Below are 7,768 nucleotides of genomic sequence, written 5' to 3' on the forward strand. Positions count from 1 at the left end.
AAAATCAAAATCAAAATCAAAATCAAAATCAAAATCAAAATCAAAATCAAAATCAAAATCAAAATCAAAATCAAAATCAAAATCAAAATCAAAATCAAAATCAAAATCAAAATCAAAATCAAAATCAAAATCAAAATCAAAATCAAAATCAAAATCAAAATCAAAATCAAAATCAAAATCAAAATCAAAATCAAAATCAAAATCAAAATCAAAATCAAAATCAAAATCAAAATCAAAATCAAAATCAAAATCAAAATCAAAATCAAAATCAAAATCAAAATCAAAATCAAAATCAAAATCAAAATCAAAATCAAAATCAAAATCAAAATCAAAATCAAAATCAAAATCAAAATCAAAATCAAAATCAAAATCAAAATCAAAATCAAAATCAAAATCAAAATCAAAATCAAAATCAAAATCAAAATCAAAATCAAAATCAAAATCAAAATCAAAATCGCAATTCGCAATTCGCAATTTTCAGTGTAAGAACGGGCCTTGACCGATCTTATGCACTAGGTTCCCGACGAACACGCACTGCCCTTACACCTACATCTCACCCTTGCTCTGAGTCAGTACGAGCAGCACGCTAGAACACGCTTTGAGTGTTCGTGCCAGGCATGCACACCTTCTTTTCCGGTTACGCATTTTAACTCGGCCGGGGGCCTAACCATTTATAGTGTGCCTATCAACTTTCATTAAAGCAAAAACTGTTTTATTTTTAGTTTGAATTCAAAAACTTATTGTTATTTACTGTGTTTTGTTTTCTCCTGAAATCTTTCCTAGTGTTGAGTCGTGTTTTTATGTTGCTATTTCTTTTGTCGCGGTGTTTTGTTACAACTTTTGGTCCTAAGCATTTTATAAAAGTTTTTCAAAAGTACAATAGTAATATTTGTGTTAATTCTTTGATCACTCCAAAAATTGAGTAAGGGCTCGAACCTCATTTGTTTGAAGAAAAGGGTGAAGATTGAAAACAATGGACAGTGAAAGAAATATACTATTTGAAGAATCAATAGTAAAAGAAAGATAGTAATTTATGAAGTAGATAAATAAATTAACAATAATTAATAAATAGAGGTAACAAACAAGCTTAGATTGTATTGAGGGCAATTTATAGGGCAAATGAAAAATTATTCAAATAGATAAATAAAGAAAAGGCAGATGATAACAAAATTGACATCGCTGCCAAATTAAGGGAAAGCAGAAAGTATGTTACAGCAGCATCAATTGGTAAAATAGAGTGAAAAAGCGTTGAGAAATAAGAGAATCAAATGAGTAAAATCGAAATCAAATGGAGGATAGTAAACAGAAGCCGCGTTAGAAAATCAGTGAAACAAAATAAACAGAAGATAGGTGGTAGCTGAGAATGAAGAGAAGAGAAACCCCGTTGTGCGATGTTTCAGGTACATCCACAGCAGTTGACTCAACATACTGCGAATCAAAACAATACCGTCTACAATCACAAATTACTTCCCTTTCCCACATTGTCGCGCCCCTTTCTTTTAGCCGTCTCGACTTTGACTTTGGTCAAAGGTTTACGATCCGTTTCCACAGGCCACCAGCTAGGTCATCATGAAAACCAAGCCAACGTGGAGGTAAGAAAATAGGACACTTGCAAGGAACCAGAGCTATACTGTCTTGATCAAGAATGATCTAACAGGACTACGGACGTAGTCAGTGACGCTCCTTCCAGGATGTTCCTCGCCTGAGCGTCAACTGAAGAGGTATCATCAGCATCATTCGCACTTGGCCTGCAAAATCAAAATCAAAATCAAAATCAAAATCAAAATCAAAATCAAAATCAAAATCAAAATCAAAATCAAAATCAAAATCAAAATCAAAATCAAAATCAAAATCAAAATCAAAATCAAAATCAAAATCAAAATCAAAATCAAAATCAAAATCAAAATCAAAATCAAAATCAAAATCAAAATCAAAATCAAAATCAAAATCAAAATCAAAATCAAAATCAAAATCAAAATCAAAATCAAAATCAAAATCAAAATCAAAATCAAAATCAAAATCAAAATCAAAATCAAAATCAAAATCAAAATCAAAATCAAAATCAAAATCAAAATCAAAATCAAAATCAAAATCAAAATCAAAATCAAAATCAAAATCAAAATCAAAATCAAAATCAAAATCAAAATCAAAATCAGAACCTGAACCTGAACCTGAACCTGAACCTGAACCTGAACCTGAACCTGAACCTGAACCTGAACCTGAACCTGAACCTGAACCTGAACCTGAACCTGAACCTGAACCTGAACCTGAACCTGAACCTGAACCTGAACCTGAACCTGAACCTGAACCTGAACCTGAACCTGAACCTGAACCTGAACCTGAACCTGAACCTGAACCTGAACTGAACCTGAACCTGAACCTGAACCTGAACTGAACCTGAACCTGAACCTGAACCTGAACCTGAACCTGAACCTGAACCTGAACCTGAACCTGAACCTGAACCTGAACCTGAACCTGAACCTGAACCTGAACCTGAACCTGAACCTGAACCTGAACCTGAACCTGAACCTGAACCTGAACCTGAACCTGAACCTGAACCTGAACCTGAACCTGAACCTGAACCTGAACCTGAACCTGAACCTGAACCTGAACCTGAACCTGAACCTGAACCTGAACCTGAACCTGAACCTGAACCTGAACCTGAACCTGAACCTGTAACTGAACCTGAACCTGAACCTGAACCTGAACCTGAACCTGAACCTGAACCTGAACCTGAACCTGAACCTGAACCTGAACCTGAACCTGAACCTGAACCTGAACCTGAACCTGAACCTGAACCTGAACCTGAACCTGAACCTGAACCTGAACCTGAACCTGAACCTGAACCTGAACCTGAACCTGAACCTGAACCTGAACCTGAACCTGAACCTGAACCTGAACCTGAACCTGAACCTGAACCTGAACCTGAACCTGAACCTGAACCTGAACCTGAACCTGAACCTGAACCTGAACCTGAACCTGAACCTGAACCTGAACCTGAACCTGAACCTGAACCTGAACCTGAACCTGAACCTGAACCTGAACCTGAACCTGAACCTGAACCTGAACCTGAACCTGAACCTGAACCTGAACCTGAACCTGAACCTGAACCTGAACCTGAACCTGAACCTGAACCTGAACCTGAACCTGAACCTGAACCTGAACCTGAACCTGAACCTGAACCTGAACCTGAACCTGAACCTGAATCTGAATTAAAATCAAAAGTTTTAAGTTTTAAGTAAAAAAAACTCAAACGAGGCACATTACATTTGTAAAATCAAGCGAAACAATGTAAATTGGCCAATGTAGATATGTAAACAAGCGACATGAGCAGGACCGCCTGCTTGTTTACAAATCCAAATTGGCCCATTTACATTGTTTTGCTTGATATGTCAAATATCAATATTTTCAATGCTACGTTCTTCAGAGAATTTTACACATGTCATGTCTTTTCGTTGAACATTATGATAATGGCACCGCTTCTCCAACTCTCGGAAGGCTACCCATTGTTGTTCCGAAAACCGCAGACTCCCGCTCGAAACGCTGAGGCGGTCCCCGGCTGTGAACCTACCCCTGGTGAACAGGTCACCATCGCAACGGTCGTTACAGGTCACCGCCGCGCGCGGATCGTCAAAGTCAAATCAGTGTCGCGTCTCCGAGGAGTTCGGAGGAGGACCATCGCGGTTTGATGATGGGTAGTAGCATCTTTGCGAGGGTTCGGGGCAGCCTGTCATCAACCGTATATAATACACCATAATAATGACAATAAAGCTGATCATCTGACCGTTGCGGAGTTGCGGGATTTGTGGGCTGTAGAGGAGGATCCTCCCACTCAGGCGATGGACGGCGATGACCCTTGGTGGAGTCGGTTGATGAACCCCAAAAAGAGTGAGGTTATGTTGCTGATGTCCAAATGGTTTCGTTTTAAGGTGGAGAGTTATAATTTAAAGTGATTCGCAGTGTTGAGATCGTTTTCACTTATTTTGAATGATATTAGAAAGTTAAGATATCTCTTTTATGAAAATATCAAAACTTGTCAATTCCGGCAAACCCATTCTCTTCACGATGATCTTCAAATTATTCTCTCCGGTGAACCACATCGCATAGCGCACCGCCAAGTCACTCCGAGTCAACCACGACGCCGTTGAAATCGATCCACTTGAGTCGTCAACCTGTTCGTTGATGCATAAAAATTAGCCCATTGTCTTTAAATTAAATATTCCTCCCCTTGGACAAATGCTCATACCTCTCAAGTGCCTCTACGCCCCTTCATCAAACCTCTCATAATAAACTCATAATAAAAGGCCTGCCTGACTTCAACGACGACATCGTCGCAGAACGCCCGTTTCTTCAGGTTATTTTTCAGCTTGGATGAACCTGCCACACCGAAAAAGTCGACGACAAAGGCAGAGCAGGCAGGAGATGCGCACTTATGACCTGACGTTACGTTATTTTATTATTTCCAAGACGATGATCGTTATTATTACTCTTTTTTTTCTGTACATGCGATCGCGCGCGCGCGTCAACCTACCCAGTTTTCGCCGGCATTAATTTGTCTACTTCCCAGAGCACCTTGGTACGGTAGGGTGGGGTGACTTTGAGTCTTGAGTCTTGAGTCTTGAGTCTTGAGTCTTGAGTCTTGAGTCTTGAGTCTTGAGTCTTGAGTCTTGAGTCTTGAGTCTTGAGTCTTGAGTCTTGAGTCTTGAGTCTTGAGTCTTGAGTCTTGAGTCTTGAGTCTTGAGTCTTGAGTCTTGAGTCTTGAGTCTTGAGTCTTGAGTCTTGAGTCTTGAGTCTTGAGTCTTGAGTCTTGAGTCTTGAGTCTTGAGTCTTGAGTCTTGAGTCTTGAGTCTTGAGTCTTGAGTCTTGAGTCTTGAGTCTTGAGTCTTGAGTCTTGAGTCTTGAGTCTTGAGTCTTGAGTCTTGAGTCTTGAGTCTTGAGTCTTGAGTCTTGAGTCTTGAGTCTTGAGTCTTGAGTCTTGAGTCTTGAATCTAGAATCCTGAATCTTGAATCGTGAATCGTTAATCTTGGTTCAAAGTCACCCCACCCACCGGTATCCGCAAACCATCGTGTGGCTCACTTTGAGGAGGAAATGAGCATTTTTCAGGGTTTGGCCCAAGTTTAGCGTATAATATTCAAATCAATTTTTCTCTCCTTAAACTTACCTTCAATCGTACGGGAGGGACCTGGGGAGGGAGAGGTGAATCACTGAAGCTTACAAGAGCATAAACAAAAGAAATCCATTTGTCATAAAGTTGCGTGGAGCGCGGTGTGCGTTTGCGTGTCGGTGATGATTTTCGACATTTTTATGGGAGAATGCTTTTTTTTTCTTTCTTTCTGCAGCACACTTGAAAACACTTGTAGCTCTTGCTGATGGGAGGAAAAGACGCTGGTTTCGTCAAGGAAGGAGTACAATAAAAAAAGCAAGGAACCTTAAAAAAGAGGGGGAAAGCTTGTAATTATAGCATCATGTGCTCACGTAAGCGCGAAATATGGCATGTCCGAGGGGTATCAATCGTCGGTTTTATGCTTTGCGAGGGCGACAAAGCTGTAATTAGCTGGCCCGACCATTTGGGGGTTCGATGAGCGTCGTCCGGGGTTTGAAGTGGGTGCGGCTCGTTTGATGACGTCATGTGAAGGTAACTTATTGAGTTTAGTTTTTATTTTAATAAAATTGTAAGCATAAATTGAATAACTTTGCTGTTTCTAACTTAAATGCGGTTTTTGCTTTTGTTTTTTCATTGTCATAATATCATAATGTCCAACTAAATTTGGTTCCAACCATGTTTGAAAGTACCCAAATCTCAAATTGAATTTATTTTCAGTAAAAATATTAAAGCTAACAATTTCAGCAATGTTTAGGAAAACAAAAATGCCATTGAATCACTGAATCATTGAAACAAAACAGCAACTGAATTTGGACTTTTACTTTAACTTCGTCTTAGTTTCATTAAGATTAGATTAGGAACTTCGTCTAAAACTCATTTACAATAATGTTTTTTTCTAGATTTGTGTCAAAGTGTTTGAATTTGAAAGTTAGTGTTGCTGAGATATTATTTATTAGCATTCGTTATTCAAAAAGCGTTGAAAGATTCTTTTTTTAAGCAATTTCTTTATGGGAGTTGTCCCTACCCATCTTCGATTCCGGTTTTACAAAAAAAAAATAAAAAAAAAAACTTTGTCGTGGTCGTTCAAGGTCACCCGTGTCTGCCACGAACATGAAAACAAAGAGAAATGCAAAATTAACTTTTTCAATAATTCATATTTTCAGCTCTGTTGCAATTTGAAACTTGATTTTGATACTTGCAAATTACATTTATGGGAAATATTGTATAATTTCAAATTTATTAAACTTAAATAAGAAACCAACAGAAGTTTTTGAACAAATAAAATTACGGAAAACGATTATTTTGTTTAGTTTTTGGTTTAGATGAATCTTTGTGTGTGTCATTACTATGATCAAAAGGAAGCGTTTTTGCCTTCCTCTCTGATGTAAGGCTATACTCCTGCTCGAAAAATGAACTTTTGAAAAACAGCTCGTAGACCTATATTCATGTATACCTATCGACTCAGAATCAAAATCTGAACAAATGTCTGTGTGTGTGTGTGTGTGTATGTATGTGTCCAAAATTCTTGCCAAGTTTTCTCAGCACTGGCTGAACCGATTTTGATCCAACCGGTTGCATTCGACTTGGTTTAGAGTCTCATACATCGCTATTGAATTGTTTGAAATTTCGATAAGTAGTTCAAAAGTTATACATAAAAATGTGTTTTCACATATATTCGGATCTCACTTATAATCATAAAAACTTTGTCCGGATCCATGATCTAACCCATCGTTGGTTATCAAAAGATTTTTCCAACGAGTCCAAAACATTGAAGATCTGGCAACTCTGTCTCGAGATATGGCCCCTTAAGTGATATTGATGTACTTTTTGGAAGCCGAATCTCTCTTAAATGTATGTAAACGAAGTCCGGATCCATTATTTTTGATTAGGTTATCGAGAGACCTTTCCAACGAGTCCAAAACATTGAAGATCTGGCAACCCTGTCTCGAGATATGTCCTCTTAAGTGATATTGATGCACTTTTTTGAAGCCGGATCCCACTTAAATGTATGTAAACTATGTCCGGATCAGCCATGCCAGATATACAGATAAATCTGTATTATACAGATTTTTTGATCCCAAAAATCACAAAAATCTGTATATACAGATTTTTTAAAAATGATTTAATTTGAAAATTTCAATAATTTAGTAATTGAATTTTGTTTTATTATGATCAAAAAGCTTAAATCTGTTGTGAAAAGTCTAAAAAAATCTTCTATGGCTTCGAATTTGACATTTTACAGATAAAATACAGATTTATTTTTAAGAAAATACAGATTTCCCATAAAATAATCTGGCAACGTTGGTCCGGATCATCCGACCCATCGTTGGTTAGGTAATCGAAAAACCTTTCCAACGAGTCCAAAATATTGAAGATCTGGCAACCTTGTCTCGAGTTATGATTACTTAAGTTATATGTGTGTACGTATTTTCTGGATTCAAAAAAATAGCTGAAATATGTGTCCAAACCATTCATATTACCCATTGTTGGTAAAAAGTGAGTAAGGCATCAACCGCATAAGTGGATTAGGTTAGTTTTTTTTATAGATTTTCCAATATTTGCAAGCGATTGGGGATTATTTGTGCAGGGACCAACCCCCCCTTCCCTGGTGGACAATTGTCCGTTAATTTTTTTTTTTTTTTTTTGTGTGAAGCATGGAGCTT

The sequence above is a fragment of the Culex pipiens genome, chromosome 2 (genome assembly GCF_016801865.2).
Source record: "Culex pipiens pallens isolate TS chromosome 2, TS_CPP_V2, whole genome shotgun sequence".
Lineage (NCBI taxonomy): Eukaryota > Metazoa > Arthropoda > Insecta > Diptera > Culicidae > Culex > Culex pipiens.